Raw genomic sequence first — 20,833 nt, 5'->3', positions numbered from 1 at the left:
CCGACTTGCTCGCGGCCCAGAGGGGGCGGGAGGGGAAGCCGCGGCCACCGGCATGGCGGTGCCGCAAACGCGCATGTGCATTTGCGCTGGGGCTGCCACATGTGCGCAGGCCCTCGGGCCGCCCTTTCCACTCCGCAGCGGTCCGCGGCAAGCAGAAGCTTGCGGACCGCTGGTTTAGATTAACGGGGTTAGAAATTATGTGTGGGATGGAGAGAGTTAACAGAGAGAATTTTCTCCCTTTCCCGAATTGTATAACTCAAGGGCATCTAATGAAGCTGATGGGCATTAGATTCAGTATTGACTCTAGGAAGTATTTTGTTACTCAAAGAATGATTAAAATTGTGGGATCCACTGCCAGAAGGTATAGTGATGGCCACAGGAATAAACAGTTTAGAATCAAAGAGTTGGAAGGGACCTCTAGACTCATCTAGTCCAACCCCCTGCACAATGCAGGAACTCACAGCTACCTCCATGGAGCTTTATCAGGCCTTGATACATTCTAGTGGCTTCCAACCTGGCCATGGGTTGAAGGTACTGTTGGTCGTCCTCACAGACAAGCTCTGCAGACAGTTCAATCAAGGAAGGTTGGCACTGCTCATTCTGTTAGACCTATCAGCAGAATTTGACATGACTGATCATGACCTGCTCGTCCACCATCTCACTGTTGTGGAGGTACACCTAGCTCTTCAATGGCTAACCTCGTTTCCCCGCAGCAGGGGGCAGAGAGTAGTGCAAGGGGCGAAGTCATCTGCATACCATATTCTGGTGTATAAAGTCCTGCAAGGGGCAATTATGCTATTTAATGCTATTTAATATCTACATGTAACTCCTCAACTGACTGGTCTGGAGCTTCGGACTTGGGTGTCATCAGTATGGGTGTCATCAGTATGCGAAGCGCCTCTCGCTGCGTCAGGCCGCCGGCAAGGGAGCCCCCGCCAGCCACGCTGCCCGCGGCTGCCGGGAGCTCCCTTGCCTAGCGCCCGCTGTATTGTTATTACAGCGGGCTTAATTACTAGTAAATATATAATACCTCAGAGATCCCAATATAACATCAGCTGATATCTATCCTGTCAGGGGCTTTTGCCAAGCTCAGTCAAAGAGGGAAGCCACACTTGATCCCTGCAAAATGAGGCCAAATACTGGTAGATGAATATTTCTTATATTCACTTTAAATTGCAGCCTGTTAAACATAGCTTCTGCCTAACACACTGAATAATCAGAATTCTGCATGACCTCAATCCCTGATTTTTTGCAATTGGCTCTTCCATCTGAAGCAGCCATTTTGTGGTTATGCCTACCACCTTATTTCAGAATTTAAATTGTAACAAGAAAATGAACAGCCAAAAAGTAGGGCCAAGTTCAATGGTGCAAAATCATCAGGTAAAAATATATTTTATCACTCAGTTGTTGTTGTTGTTAGGTGAGAAGTCGTGTCCGACCCATCGCGACCCATAGGCAATGATCCTCCAGGCCTTCTACCATTCCCCATTTAAGTCCATTTAAGTTTGCACCGACTGCTTCAGTGATTCCATCCAGCCACCTCATTCTCTGTCGTCCCCTTCTTTTGCCCTCGATCACTCCAGCATTAGGCTCTTCTCTAGGGAGTCCTTCCTTCTCATGAGGTGGCCAAAGTATTTGAGTTTCATCTTCAGGATATGGCCTTCTAAGGAGCAGGCAGGGCTGATCTCCTCTAGGACTGACTGGTTTGCAGTCCAAGGGACTCGCAAGAGTCTTCTCCAGCACCAGAGTTCAAAAGCCTCAATTCTTTGACCCTCGGCCTTCCTTATGGTCCAACTTTCACAGCCATACATTGCAACTGGGAAGACCATAGCCTTGACAAGATGCACTTTGGTTGGCAGGGTGATGTCTCTGCTTTTTAGGATGCAGTCTAGATTTGCCATAGCTTTCTTCCCCAGGAGCAAGCGTCTTTTAATTTCTTTGCTGCAGTCCCCATCTGCAGTGATCTTGGAGCCCAGGAAAATAAAATCTGTCACTATCTCCATTTCTTCCCCATCTATTTGCCAGGAGTTGAGATGGCTGGATGCCATGATCTTTGTTTTCTTGATGTTGAGTTTCAAGCCAGCTTTTGCACTCTCCTCCTTCACCCGCATCAACAGGCTCTTTAGTTCCTCTTCACTTTCTGCCATTAGAGTGGTATCATCTGCATATCTGAGGTTGTTTATATTTCTCCCTGCAATCTTGATCCCAATTTGTGACTCATCTAACTCCGCCTTTCTCATGATGTGCTCCGCATACCAGTTAAATAGGCAAGGCGACAGTATACAGCCTTGCCGAACTCCTTTCTCAATTTTGAACCAATCAGTGATTCCATGTCCAGTTCTCACTGTTGCTTCTTGACCTTCATATAGGTTTCTCAAGAGACAAATCACTCAGTTACATATCCAAAAATATGTGTTTCGTTAATAGGCTTTGTCAAGGGAATTTGTTCATTTTGCAGCCGTTCTTCAAAAAGTGTAAAAGAGTGTAAAACAGTGCCTGCAAGCTCAAAAAGTTGAAAATCTCTGCTTTTCATTGCTTTCTCAGATTTTTGAGATCTGGGAAAGGAATTGGAAGGAAAGCCGTCAAACTGGGTTACAAGAAGACCTGTGTGATTTTGTTTGGTAAGCCAAAATGTATCCAAAACTATGTTGATTCTAATACTTTTTGCACTAATCTGGTTTGAATCAGCCTTTTCCAATAGTTAAACTGCCTGAGACCGTTTATGCACTGGGAACTTCTCTGCCCCAGCTCCCATGCAGGAGCAAAAATTGGGGACAGATGAGGTGCACTGGGCCAAATGCTTCCCATATGGGTGCAGGAAGAGGTGGGGCAACCTGCTATAACTAAAACTCCAGCCTGCAGGCCGGCATGAAACCTCCAGTGCATAAAAGGTCTGAAGCAGTCTTGGCCAAACTGCAATTTGGGCATGATTTGACCATGCAGGGATCAGGCAGTTTCAAGTTTAAATGGAACAAAATTTTCCTTTTCTATGGTTCTATGGTTGGGGGGGGGGGGGTTGAGATAAAGTCACCAAATATGCAGCATAGCTGAGGGAGCCTGTCCTAAAAAAAACCTTACAAGTTTAAAAAAGGTGGACCAAGGAGGTCCAATCAGAGCAAGAAAGCACTCTCCACGATACTTGGTCAAAACAGAGGCAAAGAAAGGAAACAAAGCGTATAACCCCTTACCCCATACCCCCCCCCCAAGAATCTGTGTAATGTGGGAAGACTTGAAACAGTCACAACAACCAGATAGGGTGATCCCAAGGTTGCATTCCGGAGGGGAATGGAAATGGATAGGGGAGAAGTGAGAGGAACAAGAGGGGGGAGAGAGGTCTGAATGCAAGAAGAGCTGATCATACACACCGCCACCAGTGCGGGCATGGCCCGGTCCAGGGCTACGGAAGGCCTGCTTTAAGGGAACGTGAGAACCTCCGCGGTTCCAAGGATACCGCAGGCTCTGGCAGGGGCTGTGGAGCAGTATAAATAAAAGGCTAAGGGGTAAAGGGGAGGAGAAAGGGTGGGCTTGGTCCATGATAAAAACTCGGAGGGGCGAATCAAGAGCCACGAAGTGGCTCCTGATTCGCCCCTCCGAGTGGCACTCAAGGGCCAAGTGGCCAATTGGCTACTTGGCCGTCCTTGGCTGAGTGCTCCGGCAAGTCGGTCATCCACAGTCAGCCATCCTTGCCTCTGTGCTCCTACCAAGGTAAGTCCTGGCTGCCGGGAAAGGAGCAGGGCCACCGTGTATTCAACGTGGCGGCCCTGCTCCTTTCCCACTGGCCACCTAGGGACCTTGGTCGGGGAGGGGGGGATGCTGGGGAGTGGGGTGGCGCCACAGGCCCGCGCCCCGGGAAAGAAGCAGGGTCTTTGACGCAGCGGCCCTGCTTCTTTCCCTCCGCCGAGCTACGGGACTTGCTGCAAGCCAGAAGGCCTGCCACATCCACGCAGCGGCTCTGCTCTTTAGCCGCTGCTGACACGGCTGCCTGGCCCCACGAGGCCGCGGGCACCTGTGCGCCCACTGCCAACGTAGCCCTTCTCGCCGCGCTGCCGCACGTCACTGCGTCTGCCCACCCTTCTCCCCGGCCCTGCAAAGGCTCGCGCCCCGGGACTTGCCTGGCCGCAACCCGCTAGTTCCGCTGCATCCACACAGCGGCCCTGCTCCACCGCCGCCGCTGATGCTGCGCCCGCCCGCACAGCCTTCTCCCCCAGCCCTGCGAAAGCCCGCGCCCCGGGACTTTCCCGGGGAGGGGCCTGGCTGCAACCCACCAGCCCCTCCGCATCCACACCATGGCCCTGCTTTGCCGCCACCGCTAATGCGGTGCCCGCCCACACAGCCTTTTCCCCCAGCCTACACATGTCCATTTTTATAAATGTCACATAATGTGACAGTGAATTCCACAATTCAATTAACTGCTAAGAATTACTTCCTTACATCCATCCTGAATCCACTGTCCCCAAGTTCTAATATTATGGAAAAGAGTGGAAAATTCTTTCTATCCACTTTCTCCACCCCTACACCAGTTGAAAAATCTTTACAATGTCCTCCCTTAGCCATCTTTTCTTCAAACTGAAATGCTCCAGACTCCTCAGCCTTTCCTCAAAGGAAAGGTGCTCCAACCCCTTAATTATCTTCCTTGCGTTCACATTTAACATATGATTAGCATGGGGACTTGCAGCCACAGGGCCAATTTTGAATCAGGAAAACAACACTAGTGGCATACACTCTTCTCCCCGCATCACAGTCCCAATGAGTTATGCACTACAACCCCAAGATCTCTTTCAGTCTCTGCCCTAGCAACATATACTTAGGGGCTTTTTGCTCCACTCTGTATCATACTACATTTTGCTATAAATGTTCTTTGCCAGTTGTCACACATATGTTCTGAAGAGACAGAAGAGATACTATGCAGTTCTAATACTGAAAGAACTTAAATGTTTAGAATTCCACCTGAAATAGTTCCATCAGTTGCTCAGTCAGCCACTTCCAACCGTCAGAATAAAGCTTCTAGGGGAGAAACTATTTCAGCAGCAAGTCCTAATATGTAGAGGAAGGTATTCTCTTCCCAATGTTATTTATTATCTACATGTACCCCTTAGCCTAACTGGTCCAGAATTTCAGGCTGGGTTGTCACCAATATGTTGATGACATCCAGCTATTTCTGCTGATGGGTGGCAATCTGTCAACACCGACAAACTCCTTGGCCAAATGCCTGCAGGCTGTGGTGAACAGGCTCAAGAAGAGTCAATTGTAGTTAAACCCAGTGAAAACAGAGGTCCCCTAGGTGGGCAAGCATGCAGGAGAGATGTTGCAACTCTCAATGCTAGATGAGGTCTCTTTAACATCAATGACCATTGTCAGGAGTCTATGTGTGAATCTGGTTGCCTCGTCTATGGAGGCCCAAATCATGACGGTTCCTTGTCAGGCTTTCTTCCATCTTCACCAGACATAACAACTTGTGCCACATCCGTCAGCATCTGACCTGGCCACAGTGATCTGTGGAACAGTCACCTCCAGATTGGACTTCTGTAACTTGTTCTATGCAAGGCTAACCCCAAAGCTGATCTTCCAGAACACAGCAGCACAAGTCCTAACTGGTAATCAGTGGAGAGCTCACCACACCAATGCTCTCCCAACTGCACCAGTTTCAGATTGGAGACTGGATCAGATTCCAGATCTTGGTGCAAAACATTAAGGCACTAAACCAGGCTTTCTCAACCAGGTTTTTGTGAAAACCTGGGGTTTCATTTAATTTGTTAAACATTTATTGGGTGATATGACGATATATGGTCATGTAGATCCACCCGCCCCTTCCCAAAATGGCCAAGGGGAGGAGCCTCAGGTGGGCATGTACACAGCTATGCTTCCCAACCATATTCTGCATGATCGTGCCACTTCTGTGGTTTCTCAAAGCCTAAAGAATGTTTCAGGGATTTCTCAATGGTAAAAAAGTTGAGAAAGGCTGCCCTAAATAGTCCAGGATCACAGTATTAACACGATTGTTTCTTCTACTATACCCCCACCCCCAAAGAGTACTCAGAACTAGTGAACAAAACTTGCTCAGAATTGCTGACCCAAAATAAGTGAAACTAGCCTCAACTAGGACTAGGGCCTCCTAGGTCCTGGCCCCAACCTGGTGGAACACACTCCCTGGCAAGATCATGGCCCTACAGGACCTTCAACTGGTCAGGAGGGGCTGCAAAACAGAGCTGTTCTGCCAGGCCTATGGCTGAGGCCAGGAAAGTAACACTGAGGACATGCTGGCCTCCCTGCTCAAAAAACAGCAATGCTCTATCTGGCTTTATCGTTGAGGTCAGACCAGGAAGATCTGATACCCCCCTGGCACATGAGGAAAAGAAGATCTATAATTTGGAGAGTCCCCAATAGCTGGCCAACACTTTGGGTGATGGGCCGGCACTCGGGGTCTCCCTGATACTGAATAATAGCTAGCGCTATAGGATTTTGAACTGACGTCACCACAGGGAGATTTTACTCCCCCCACCCCCAGAATCCTTAGCCAGATGTCTGGAAGCAGTGACAAAATGGATCAAACAGAGTCGCCTGAAGCTCAACCCTACAAAGATGGAGGTCCAATGGTTGGGTAGGAAGGGACCATGGGAGGGAGCGCGTCTGCCCACCCTGGATGGTGTGCAGCTCTTACCAACGCACACCACCAGGAATCTGGACGTGATCCTGGATGTTTCCCTTACAATGGAAGCCCAGGTCACAAAGGTAGCGCGGCTGGCATTCTACCACCTCCGCCAAGCCAAGCTACTAGCGCCCTACCTGGACCCAGAACACCTAGCCACAGTGATCCATGCGACAGTCACCTCTAGGCTGGACTTCTGCAACTCGCTCTACGCAGGCCTACCCTCATCCTTGATCCGGAAACTACAACTGGTACAGAATGCTGCGGCCAGGATTCTCACTAAAACATCATGGAGATCCCACATCCGGCCGGCACTCCAACAACTTGGCTGGCTCCCAGTTGAATTCCGGATTAAGCTTAAGGTTCTGGTAATCACCTTTAAGGCCATATGCGGTTTGGGCCCAGTGTATCTGAGAGACCGCCTTCCTGCCTATACCCCCAAAAGAGTCTTATGCTCTGCCACCTCCAACTGGCTGCGGATCCCTGGACCCAGAGAAGCGCGTCGGACCTCAACAAGGGCCAGAGCCTTCTCAGTCCTGGCCCCCACCTGGTGGAATGAGCTCCCTGAGGAGATCAGAGCCCTGCCCGAACTTCCACAGTTCCGCAGGGCCTGTAAGAGGGAGCTCTTCCACCAGGCATTTGCTTGAGGCCAACAGAACACCTGCTGGTCCCCCCAGACGCCTGCCCATGACTCTCCTAAAGTTACTGTTAATTGTTACTATATTATAATTGTGTTTTTGTAATCTTTTGATGTTTTTTTAAAGTTGTTTGATGTTATGTAATGTTCCATGTAAGTTATAATGTTCTGTGTAAACCGCCCAGAGCTGCAAAGAAATGGGCGGTATAGAAATCTTAATTAATAGCTAGCGCTTAATTAATTAATGGGTGTTTTGATGGGATTATATTGTATGTTTTTACCAGGGTTGTGTTGTGACCCACCATGAGCCAGTTCACTGGGAGCAGCAGGATATAAATTGAAAAATAAATAAATAAAATAAATAAAAATAAAATAACACCAACTGTCCAAAAGAAATCTGCAGGTTACTAGACACTGTAGGTCAACCATCAGAAAGGACAAAGCTGGGAGTGAGCTGGGAGTGAGCCGAGGACAAGAGGACAGAGAGAAAGCAGAAAGGCTCAGTACCTATTTTGCCTCTGTGTTTTACCAGAAAAATATGGACACATCTAGGGATGGTAGTAGGCAAGGTATAGTACCTGGATGGCAAGTTGACATGGATGGAGAAGTTGTCCAATGGGACCTGGCTGCAGTGGATAAGTTCAAATCCCCTGGGCCAGATGGTGCGCACCCAAGAGTGCTCAAAGAACTTTCTGGAGAGCCTTCTGTTGATCAATATCTGTGGTGCTAGAAGTCAGGGAAGACTATTTCAGAATCTCTCAATGGAATGGAGATGTGCCACACAACTGGGAGAGAGCAAAAATTATCCCAATTTTCAAAAAAGGGAGGAGAAATGATCTAGGATACTAATGGCCAGTGAATTTAACCTCAGGTGCAGGGAAGACAATGCAGCAGACATATGAGGGGAAGATCCGCAAACATATGAAGGATAATTTGATGCTCTGGGGAAGTCAGCAATGATTTGACTCCAACGTATCCTGCCAGATGAACCTGGTTTCCTTCTTTGACAGAGTAACTCGATCGTGGAAACTCAGTTGATGTTGTTTACCTGGATTTCAGTAAGGCTTCTGACAAGGTTCCCCGTGATGTTCTGCTGAGTAAACTGAAAGACTGCAGGCTGGCTTTTCGGATGGTTAGGTGGATAGGGAACTGGTTAGAAAAATACCCAAAGAGCACTTGTCAATGGTGTTTCATTAGATTGGAAGACGGTGATCAGTGGGTTGGGTACTTTTCAATACTTTTATTAATTATCTGGATGAGAAGGTAGAGGGACTACACATTAAATTTGCAGATGACACCAAATTGGGAGGAGTAGTGGGGAATCAAACACAGCTCACCAGATTAGAAGCTCACCAAATTAGAAGGGCAGAAACCAAACTGAAGAATTTTTCTTTGTGCTAAATGACCAAGTAACTGTACAGAGAATGATATACCTTTCATGTTGCTAACCAGATGACTCAACCAATCAGGTATATTTACCAATCAGAACAGATGCCTTAAGAGCTGTACAGGGTCCAATTAAGCAAAATCTTGACTCCATCAAAATGGAATGCATAGTCCAGGGTTTTGGCAGGGGCTCATGGGAATTGTAGTACATGGACAACTGGAAAGCCACAATATGGCCACCCCTGGTATCAACTGCTAGGCTACAGGATCTGCCCTACACTCTCATCTCCTTATATTTATCTGAAGTCAGTATCAGTTCAACCTTGGGTTCTCAGAGAGAAGAAAATTTCCAAGATTTTCTAGGCCTCAGCCTAATTTTGATGAGAAGCTACAAAAAAAGCCTCATCTCTTGACACAGGGTACTGCAGTTTCTCTCCAGTACTGGTTGTGTTTGCCAACCTGCTCACAGGAAATAAAAGTACTTTTAAATTCCATAATTATGCCAATTGATCAGTTCTTGCAGGCGTTGTGTGTACAAAAACCTACCAGGTTGTGTGTACAAAAACTAACAAGGAAGTTCTGTATTATAGGCTGGAATGCTAGGAAAACTAAAGGAATAGCCAAGAGCTCTAACAGACCAACACACCTCTGGACTCTAGAGGCCTTGGCATTAAGTTTCTGACAGTGAACACCTCAGCCTGACAGGCACCTTAACATTGTTTGTCTTTGAATAGATAGGCTTCTTGAGCCACCACTTCTTTGTTTGCCTAAAGGTGGGGCAGCTGTCATTTGGACGTCGAATGACATTTGGCTATGACATCACTCCAGAATGGTAGCAGCCTCCACCGTTGTGCTCTTGCACGTGCTCTGGCCCACAGCACAACCTACTATCTATGCAGGAAATCACAGTTCTTTCCAAAGAAGTTAAGAACATGAGGCTAGCAATTATGGAGAACACTTGTTCCTTTTCTGGAATTGTGACAGAACAGGCTCTCCCTCTAATATGACTCAGAGGTGTTGACTTCATTGTTACAACGTAACAGACTTTTCTTGGTTCCACATGAACCAGTGTTCACACAAATACAGTGAAAGGACTGCAGCCTCCTTAGCTGCCTCGTTCCTGAAGGCAGCAAAAGGGAACCATCCAAGCACAGGCATATATTGAAGCTGCTACAGGAACCACCAACCAGGTACAAACACACAGGGCACAGGCAAAGCCAAATGACAGAGCCCTGAATGGGATGTGGGAGAATCTGAGGAAATTCCAATGAGATAGTACAATTAGAACATGAAAATAAACTTCTGACAGGTCTTCCCTGAGCCATGATTTCCCATCTGCAAGGTTTCAGCATCCCCATTCAAATTCTGCAATATATTGAGTGGTCCCCGGTGAGTGGTCCCCGGCGTTGAGTGGTCCCCAGTAATAAAAAGGTTGGGGACCACTGCTCTAGATGCCCATGGACTACAATTCCCATGAGCCCCTGCCAGCAAACACTGGCAGGGGCTCACGGGAATTGTAGTCCTTGGACATCTGGAGGACCACAGGTTGACTACCCCTGCCTTACAGCATCTCTTAAATATCCTTTCCTGACTTCTAGCACCACAGACGTTGATCAACAGAAGCTGAATCAAAAACTCTGCTAGAAAAAAAAAATCTTTTAACATTGCAGCTAGGCCTGAGCGCTTCGGCCGCTTCGGTGGCCATCCCAGCCCGAAGCGACTAGTGCCATGGTGTGGGGGGGCAGCGGCACCGCACTAGTCGGCACACGCATGCAGGCGCAGAGCTCCGCCACAAGCCACTTCGGGCTGGAATGGCCGCCAAAGCGCAAAGTCCTCAAGCCTAATTGCAGCATTAAAATTGGGAGGTTAGATCTTTTTGATCACTTCCACAAAATAATCTGGGAGAAAAAAACTCACTGTCCTTTAAGGTTACCCTCCTGGCCCTTTTAAGGAGTTTTCTGGGATCACAGTTTCAGAGTTCTAAGGTGCTGGGGCTCCTTGAAGGAGGATTGAGAGAAGGGACATTGGCTGAGGTCTTTATTCCCTCTGAAATGGGAAACCTGTTCCCCTGGGGTTCTAACAGCCTCACCCCAGGCAAACTGAAAATCATGTTTTCCTGTCTTGCCAGAAGGTATTTACAGGGGAGTGGTTTAGGGGAGACAATATTCCACTGGTCTGCAGTAGTGGTGACTGCCTTGCACTATAATGAACCAACCTCCATGACACTCCAGCTGTGCTAGCACAAAATTTAACTGCTGATATACCTTGAGAGATCAGCAAGTACTAAGCAAGCAGAGGGACCGCCCTGGAACATGACCATTTCTGATGCCAGCAGTTTGGGCATACAAGGCACCCCTGCATCAGGATCCCAGAAAAAAATTTCTTGAAGCTCCTATACTGAGGTGTCAAAAGCTTCCTCAGGGACTTCTTCAGACTACATCATCAATGTAAAAGGTAAAGGTAAAGGTATCCCCTGTGCAAGCACAGGGTCATGTCTGACCCTTGGGGTGGCGCCCTCTAGCGTTTTCATGGCAGACTCAATACAGGGTGGTTTGCCAGTGCCTTTCCCAGTTATTACAGTTTAGTCCCCAGCAAGCTGGGGACTCATTTTACCGACCTCAGAAGGATGGAAGGCTGAGTCAACCTTGAGCCGGCTGCTGGGATCAAACTCCCAGCCTCATGGGCAGAGCTTCAGACTGCATGTCTGTTGCCTTATCACTCTGTGCCACAAGAGGCTCTATCATCAATGTAAAGGTAAAGGTAAAGGTATCCCCTGTGCAAGCACCGAGTCATGTCTGACCCTTGGGGTGACGCCCTCTTGCGTTTTCATGGTGGACGCAATACGGGGTGGTTTGCCAGTGCCTTCCCCAGTCATTACCATTTACCCCCCAGCAAGCTGGGTAATTTTACTGACCTCGGAAGGATGGAAGGCTGAGTCAACCTTGAGCCAGCTGCTGGGATTGAACTCCCAGCCTCATGGGCAAAGCTTTCAGACGGCTGCCTTACCACTCTGCGCCACAAGAGGCTCTTATCATCAATGTAACTGATGCCCAATTGCCAAAGTTTGTATAAAGTTGTTTGTTTATTTTAAGAATTCATTAATTATCACAATCCTTTTGCATGCTAAGTATGCAATGTGATTATTTCTTTTACTCCCTAGCAGGGTTCTTACACCAGCTGAAAGCTTTCCAAGGAGCAACATCAATGGATAACTGCATTTCTTCCTTAAAAAATGCCAGTTAATAGCCAAGACCTTGATGGAGGAAACTGCATCATCATTTCCTGGAAAACACACAGTGATGTAGACTTGCATTCCTCCTTAATCTGAAGTGCTAGACGCTTTTCCAAACACTGTGGGTTAGGAAATGAAAGTATTCAGGAGTACAGCCTGCTTTGCAAAATATACATGTGGAAAGCTACCCACTTGAATCTACCTCAGAAGCAATATACTGAAGCAGAAAGCACTTTGGGGGCACAAAACCATGAAAAAAACTGACTATTAAAAGGGGGGGGGAAAGATTATGTAAAGGGAGGACATGGAATAAGTAATCTGGACTACTTTGATAAAAAACAAAAAGAATGTCAAGATGACCCTGGAGGTCCCTTCCAACTCTATGATTCTGAGATTCTGAGTCTAACCACATCAGTGCCTACTACCTCAGAAAGGGAAAGCCATTCACAAAATTCCATACAGATCACCTAGCATTTCACTCATTGTACTGATACAGAATCTAAGTGCTACTGTAAGGTAAAGGTATCCCCTGTGCAAGCACCGAGTCATGTCTGACCCTTGGGGTGACGCCCTCTAGCATTTTCATGGCAGACTCAATATGGGGTGGTTTGCCAGTGCCTTCCCCAGTCATTTTACCCCCCAGCAAGCTGGGTACTCATTTTATCGACCTCGGAAGGATGGAAGGCTGAGTCAACCTTGAGCCGGCTGCTGGGATTGAACTCCCAGCCTCATGGACAGGGCTTCAGACAGCATGTCAGCTGCCTTACCACCCTGCACCACAAGAGACTCTAAGTGCTACTGTAGGTTACACTAAAGATTACACTACTTAGGATCACACAGGTATTCATTAACAATTTTTAGCACACTCAAGGTTAATGAAAAAACCTCCTCTTCACTTCATCCACCCACATTTTGAGATGCCCTTGATAGGCAAAGTGCAAATTCAAAATAAATCCATACTGCAGAGTTTGGAAATAGAGTATTCTGGATAGGTATAAGGGAGGGAACTTGTTAACAAATCATTGGCATATGGATTTAAGGGTACACCTATGCCCCCCCGGGACCTGGGATTGGGATTGGGGACTGGTACCATCAGTATCCCCTCTCCACCTGCTAGTAGTAGGAGGGGGAAGTTGATTAGCCGATCTTGCCATGTTAGCTTGCTAACTAATAATGTCAAACTGTAGTTGTTGTTTTAATGGATTTTAATGGGGTTTTAAAATGTTGTAACCCGCCACGAGCCGCAAGGGAGAGGCGGGCAATAAATCGAATGATGATGATGATGATGATGATGATAAGAAGAAGAAGAAGAAACAGTATTCAGAGAAAAATGAAGCCTAAAACATGAAAATGAAGCATGAAGAGCAAATAACTGCTGGAGACAAGTTAAGTCTGTAAAGGCACAACTACACTTGGCTTGATGGCTACCACACTTCAAATATGGTATCCAGGATTTTATTTTTCACAAAGGCAAATCTTATTTACTTTTACACTCTAGTCCTCATGCCCGGAGTGCTACATGCAATACCTGACTGAACCAACAGCCTTAAGAGTAGAAAACTAAAAGTCCCTGGGGAGGAAACTTGAAAAAATTCAGTGAGGGAAATTATTTACCCCCTTCCTTGAGGACTCTTGAGAGAGCAAAAGATGCAACACTAATTAAATAGTCTCATTTTTGGAATGAGTGAAGTACTTTAAAGACTAGGTTTTACCCATTTAGAATGTAAAACATCAAGATTTTATATAGCCTTCTCTACTGCAATAAAGCCTCTTGTGGCTTTAGAGCCTCTTGTGGTGCAGACTGGTAAGGCAGCAGACATACAGTCTGAAAGTTCTGACCATGAGGCTGGGAGTTCAATCCCAGCAGCCGGCTCAAGGTTGACTCAGCCTTCCATCCTTCCGAGGTCGGTAAAATGAGTACCCAGCTTGCTGGGGGGTAAAGGGTAATGACTGGGGAAGGCACTGGCAAACCACCCCGTATTGAATCGTACTGAGTCTGCCAAGAAAACGCTAGAAGGCGTCACCCCAATGGTCAGATATGACCCAGTGCTTGCACAGGGCCTTTACTGCAATAAATAATGGCAATTCCTTTGTATATTGCAGACACATAAGATTATACTTTGAATCATATTATTGTTTCAATGTGACTAATTTTGTCCACCATATGCTGTTTGTACACTACTGAAGTTCCTGTGATGTCAGTTCTTTTAATCTTTTATAATATTATTATTGTTTTCTCTCTTTTTGAATTGCTTCAGTTTTTAATTAGGGGTATTTGAATTTTGGTCTGAATGACTGTAAAATAAAAATTGATTGATTGAATATACTACTGAATTTTAAGAAAACTAAAAACCCAAGGGCCCCTCCCACCACCAGCCTGCACCCAGTGCAATTTGGAAAACATTCCCAAAGTCTGGTAGACTTCAATTACCAGTTAGTCGTTACACAGATACAGAATCTGTAAAGTTTAAAGGCATAAATGTCAAAACAGTTATAAGTTGCAAGTTATATATATGCTGTGGGTTTATGAATGCTTATGTATTATGCCAAAAACTTGTATTGTATTGCCATTTCTCTATTTTAACTGTAAGCTGTCCAAAAAGAAAGGCCGTATATATAAATATAAATAAATTTTAAAATAAAATAATGAAAAAAGAGTTGGTTCTTATATGCCACTTTTGTCTACTCAAAGGAGTCTCAAAGCAACTTACAGTTGCCTTCCCTTTCCTCTCCCCACAACAGACACCCTGTGAGCTGGGTGAGGCTGAGAGAGCCCTGATATTACTGCTCAGTCAGAACAGCTTTATCAGTGCCATGGCGAGCCCAAGGTCACCCAGCTGGTTGCATGCGGGGGAGTGCAGAATCAAACCCGGCTCACCAGATTAGAAGCCCCTACTCCTAACCAATACACCAAGCTGGCTTTCAATATAATAAACACAATATCTATACATGCTGCTAGATCCTATGATGAAAGTATATTAGACTGGTTCTGTTCAAAAACCATAGTGTCTTTTCCTTACTATATTTTTGCTCTTTCCAACTATTATTTTTTCCCTTATACTCAAGAGGTGGGAGCAAAAGAGGGATACCTGGTTAAAAACAACTTAAGGAAGGACAGCTTGAAGTGTGCTCTCATGCTTTAATATTTGGGGGTACGCGTAAAGATTCATCATTTTTAAATGTCATAGATATACTAAACAGCAACACCTTATATGTAAAGTTAAAACGGTGGTGTTTTATTTGTTAAAGCAGTAAAATAAAAAATTAGTATAAAATTCAGTTTTTCAGTGAGGGATTTCTGGAAATTTTGCATATCTTAAGCAGTCTCTTTCCTGTATTAAAAGATTTTTTTAGCTTATTATTGTATAACTATTTCATGGGAACCACAAACTAATCGGTGTGGCTCATTACATGCCCCCACAACCCCTTTAACTGATAATCAGGAGAATAACTGCAGCTCTGATCCAGCTTTGAAGATCTTCCTTGTTTCAGCTGCAGCATGGGATCCTGCTGCAAGCAACATGATTGGACATATTTTGCAAGGAACTGGCTATAGAGCCGTCCCTCGGTAATCAGTCATACAACTCCTCATCCCTTTACATGCTATCACAACAGTTAAGATCCATTTTCTAATAAAAAATGTAAAGTGTCTATTTTCTTTCTGGTTAAAATTATAAATACTCTTTCTCCCCCATCCCCCATCTTTTAGGCTGTATGATATCTACAGCATATGGCCTGTAGTTATGCTACATTCCTTCATTGTCTATGGAAAGCTCTGGAATACAAAAGAGAATAGAAAAGAAATAACGCCAGTCTAACAAATGGACCATTATCTCAGATTTATGAATTGTCACCAAACTAGTCCACTAATAAGTCAAACCAGTTATTCTGAGCACCACCTAAAGTGATCATGAATAAACTGATATGGACTGCACTCATTTTGGCAGCACATATACTAAAATTGATAAGGACCATGGTGACCCTTTCTGCTCTGGCAGCACCATGCCAGATTTCCATTGGATGTTTGGACCCAAGCAAGTTGCCCCACTCTTCCCAAGTCCAAACGGGGAAGCAATTTCCCGACTGCATCCGATCCACCCCAGATTTGTGCCTCCAGAGAAGGCAACTGGGGCGGCGAGATTCCATGGCACTGCAGGGTGGCATAGCCTGATTTTGATTTTTAAGAATGGGATATTGCGTTACAACGCAATATCCTGCTCTTAAAGCTTTTTTTAATGCCCTAGGCAGTTCTGCCATACTGCGCAGTGCGGTAAAGCCACCTGGAGCATTTTTTGTCTCTTCCAAGATTCCATAGTCACAGCTGGGGTGCGGAGGAGCTGGGCCAGGACAGCCTGACTCTTCCCTTCCCCATGGCCGAAGCCCAACATAGGTGCCTGCAGCAAGGAAGGGAACACAAAAGAATGCATGTTCCCTTTCTGTGGGTCAAATAAGGGCCTGAGTCTGACCAGGCGTGGGATGGCCCCGACCCAGCCATGACGTCATGTGGAACCGGGAATTTGCCCCAACACCAGATAAAGTGTGAGACAGGGCAAATTCCTGGTGCAGAAAAGGTCCAAAAGACACTTTTAACATGACTGTGTGTATCGGTGTGAGGGTAGGGCTGTATAGAATCATAGAATCATAGAGTTGGAAGGGGCCATACAGGCCATTAGTCCAACCCCCTGTTCAACGCAGGATTAGCCCTAAGCATCCTAAAGCATCCAAGAAAAGTGTGTATCCAACCTTTGCTTGAAGACTGCCAGTGAGGGGGAGCTCACCACCTCCTTAGGCAGCCTATTCCACTGCTGAACTACTCTGACTGTGAAAATTTTATTCCTGATATCTAGCCTATATCGTTGTACTTGAAGTTTAAACCCATTACTGCGTGTCCACTCCTCTGCAGCCAACAGAAACAGCATCCTGCCCTCCTCCAAGTGACAACCTTTCAAATACTTAAAGAGGGCTATCATGTCCCCTCTCAACCTCCTTTTCTCCAGGCTGAACATTCCCAAGTCCCTCCACCTATCTTCATAGGGCTTGGTCCCTTGGCCCCAGATCATCCTCGTCACTCTCCTCTGTACCCTTTCAATTTTATCTACGTCCTTCTTGAAGTGAGGCCTCCAGAACTGCACACAGTACTCCAGGTGTGGTCTGACCAGTGCCATATACAATGGGACTCTGACATCTTGTGATTTTGATGTGATGCCTCTGTTGATACAGCCCAAAATGGCATTTGCCTTTTTTACCGCTGCATCACACTGCCTGCTCATGTTTAGTTTACAATCCACAAGTACCCCAAGGTCTCGTTCACACACAGTGTTACCTAGAAGCGTATCCCCCATCCAGTAGGCATGCTTTTCATTTTTCTGACCCAGATGCAGAACTTTACATATATATATATAACAAAGTCCCCATTAGTGAAGGCTGGGCTCTTAGGTTTGGTAGGCAAGCTGTACTCCTGCTATAAGACTGCCCTCAAGAGCCACAATTTGTTTTCCCCCACCAATGTAAACAAACAACCAGTGCTTATATTGCAGCAATGTAAAGAAGAACACTAAGGGTCACCATTTAAGTGGTGGTGGAGAATAAGCCCTCCACAATGACTGAAGCTTCTTGGGTAAGGACCAGGTTTTGCCCCTTCTCCCTCTTTATTCAACAGCCCTCCCTCCCTATGAACCACTATTTCTGTGAAGCGATCCACCTCTTCATCCAGATTCTGTTTCTTCATGAGTAAAGATTCAGAGAACTAGCTTCATATTTTCTTTCTCTCAATATTCTGAAGATAACCTATGCTGTCTGGTCTTGCTTTCTTCACACATCGCAACAGCACTTCATAGTTCTGAGCTTGGGGCAGAAGCTGAAATCATTGAAGCCAATGGTTTCAATAAGATTTTTGCACTTGTCTTTATTTCCTTAATGTACACTTCTTTCTTTCCAATGAAAAGACAAAGCCGCTTACAGCATTCTCCTCTCCTCCATTTTTATCCTCACAACAATCTTGTGAGGAAGATTAGACTGATAAGCGTATCACCAGCCCAAGGTCACTTCATGAATTTACATGGCAAGGTAAACTTGAACTTGGTTCTCCGAGATCCTGGTATGATACCGCAACAACTACAGTACGCCAACTCCCCTAAAGCACCTAACCACCTCATAAGGTTACGAACCATAAAACGGGTGCCATTATAATGTCATAACCCACCATTACAGATTAAATTTTGACAGCCAAAAAGTCCATTTGAAATGTAAAAATGTAGTTTAACAAAGAGGCCATTTCAGTCATTAAAGTGTCTGTATAGAACTAGAATAAAACTGGCAGTTGTCATGCAGTATCTATATTGCAGACCACATTTCAGATGTGATAAACCATCCCAATCCTAAGCATCTGATGTTAAATTACATTTATCTCCTTAAGATTGTTCAGTTGTGTTTCTTAGATAATAATAGAGTTTATAAAAGGAATATACATACATCCAAAAGATTCTAAACAGCAGTTGTATTTACTCACTGCACACAGACCCCATTATAAAAATAATCCCTTATGACTAGGCAATCAAATGCCCGCTTCTTGGAAGATTGCAATATTGTCAGTCAATGGGCAAGCTTTAGCTTCCTTTTATATTTGCAAATGATGCCATAGTCTGGAGAGAAAGAACTATTCCATCAACTGCAGAAACATAAAATACTTCTCTCTCTTCCTTCACCTCCCGCCTTTCCCATTGTGTGCTTTCCTCTCCAAGGGAAAACACCTAATTTACTGTATATTTTTCCCCTTTGCCATTTATGCAACCCCCTCCCTCTGAAAGGGTTTGAGCTCCTTCTTGCAATGGCAAGTGGGAGCCTATCAGTCCTAGGAGATGAGGAAGTTGCTCTCCCCCAGCCAACCCGCATCCATTCTATTGTGTACTCCTTTTCTGCATGTGCCAGCTGGTTCCAGATTTGCAGCACAAACCTGTAATCCTCAACAGTTAAAGCACCAGAGATATGCGCCACCTCTTCTAACGCTCACCAGACAGAGCCAGCAGCTCCAGCTCTCTTCCCCACCCCCTTCACAATGTCTTAAGCAAGCCTCTTCCCGCCCCCACCCCACCCCGATCATGAGGTTGTGGGAAGGAAAGAGAATGGGAAGACTTGGTTAAATGAACAATGGTAGCTGTGACTTACCAGACACTTGGCAGTAGAAGCAGAAGCAATATCAGTGGCTGTTGCTTCAATTCCTCTTCATGGGAGAGGTCTTTCAAGGGCCGTCAATAATCTCCCCTCCAGTTCTTCAGCTCCCTTTTGGGAAACCACCAAGTCCTCAGTGCCTTTCAGCTCCTGGAGAGTGGTTTGGTCCCACAGCCAAGTAAATGAGGACAGGCATTATGTGAACTGCATCCTCTGGGTACCCCAATGTGCGATGCCTAACTGCAGCCCAGGAGCCTAAAGCAATTGGGGGGGACAGGGAGTTAGTAGAATGAGAAGACAATCAAAAACATCTCAAAGTATATTAAGTGTTAGGTGTCCAAACTATGGGTGGCCCCTTGTGTGTTTTCTGGCCTCCTAAATAGGCTGGCAACACCAATATCTAAGAAAAGAAAGAGATCCAGCATAGATACCACAATTAGGAGATACCAGGCTGATGCATGGGAGAAATCTTTTCAATAACAACGATGGCATGCTAGCTATTAGAGCCCCTTGCTGGGAGAAAGAAACTGGGCCAGCCATTTGTGGAGGGCATCTGCTACAGAAACACAAGCAAAGAGTTCTTCCTCGGCGGCAGCAAAACTAACTTGCGTTGCAGGCAAGCCACCTTCGGGCCGGACCAGCCGCAGAGCAACACAGGCGCCCCCCTCCCTCCCTCCCTCCTGCTCCCGGAGGAAGTTGGGCCCGGGGGAGCGCGGAGGACTTTCTCCTCTCCCTCCTTCAGGGGCCCCAGAGGACAAAGGGGCTCGGCCACGGAACCCCGACCGGGATGCTGAGGAGGAGGAGGTCCGCGAGGCCGCCCCGCCCCCCCCCCGTGGCTCCCCCCGTCTGCGGCCGTGAGGGGGGGGAGGGGGGCGCCCTGCCCCGAGACAAAGCCCGCCCCACACCCGGGCGGGCGGCAGGACTGACCTGGCGGGCGGGCTGCTCCGGCGCTTCCCCGGGCGGGGACGGAGGCCGCGGCGCGATCCCCCCGGCGAGGCCCGCGAAGCCGGCCCGACCCCCTCCCCGAGCCCCGCCCTCCGCGCCCCCCGGCGCCGCGGTGGGGAGAGCGGCCGCGAAAGGCTCCCGGCGGGAGGGCGACGGCGCGCCCCCGGGGAAGGGCGGGAAAAGGGCCTCCTCCGCCTCCCTCCCTCCCTCCGTCTGTCCGTCCGTCCGTCCGGCGGCCCCTGAGGGGAGAGGAAGAATGGAGGCGCCGGCTGCGAGGGGAGCGCGCGCGCACCGCGGGGTAAGGAGGTGTGGCGGGGAGGGGCGGGCGGGCGCGCGCGCGCACGCCGGGGCTCCTCTCCCCCCGCCCCGATCCGGCGGAAAGAGCGGGAAAGGCGCGCCGCTCCTCCGCCCGCCCATCCACCCTCCCTCCCTCCGAGAGCGCGTGCGCGCGACCCGACCCCCCCCCCCAGCCAACCGCCGCTCTCCGCCGGGCGGGGTCTGCGGGCAGGAGCGCGCGCGGGGTCGCCGTCCGGAACGGCCGCTGGCCAGAAATGGGGGGGGGGGGGAGCGCGAGCCCGGCCGGAGAAGGGAAGCGCGCCTCCTCGGGAGTCAGCCCGCACAATGGACAGCGCCCGGCAGAACACTGCGCTCAGATGGGCTCCTCGTCAGGAGCGCCGGCGACATCTGGGGCCGAGGGATGTTCGAGAAACAGCCTTTTTCCCAATGGGAAGGTGGCTGCTCAGTAAGCCGTGGTGGACGTTTTACTTCTGAGGAGGCATGCTTCAATTCCCTCGTTTGCATTCTGGAACAGGAATGTTGC

General features: G+C 47.5%; 1 protein-coding gene across 24 annotated transcripts in view; it reads right to left on the bottom strand.

Annotated features, from left to right (window-relative positions):
* The window catches only part of RIMKLB (ribosomal modification protein rimK like family member B), a 105,528-nt gene extending 85,155 nt beyond the window's left edge, over positions 1 to 20,373 (bottom strand). For 22 of the 24 annotated variants that reach the window (XM_077346080.1, XM_077346090.1, XM_077346084.1 and 19 more), the window contains exons 1-2: positions 19,996 to 20,350; positions 19,066 to 19,323 (exon numbers count right to left, since the gene is read on the bottom strand). The gene's annotated coding sequence lies outside the window, so the exon portion shown is untranslated. Of the gene's footprint in view, positions 1 to 19,065; positions 19,324 to 19,673; positions 19,692 to 19,995 lie in introns of those variants that run through there. The other 2 variants (XM_077346105.1, XM_077346100.1) reach the window with 2 other exon arrangements.
* Between the last annotated feature and the right edge of the window lie 460 nt (positions 20,374 to 20,833).

Source organism: Paroedura picta, chromosome 7 (assembly GCF_049243985.1).
Source record: "Paroedura picta isolate Pp20150507F chromosome 7, Ppicta_v3.0, whole genome shotgun sequence".
Classification (NCBI taxonomy): domain Eukaryota; kingdom Metazoa; phylum Chordata; class Lepidosauria; order Squamata; family Gekkonidae; genus Paroedura; species Paroedura picta.
The sequence above is the reverse complement of the archived record's forward strand: the minus strand, read 5'-3'. Positions and strand labels throughout refer to the sequence as shown.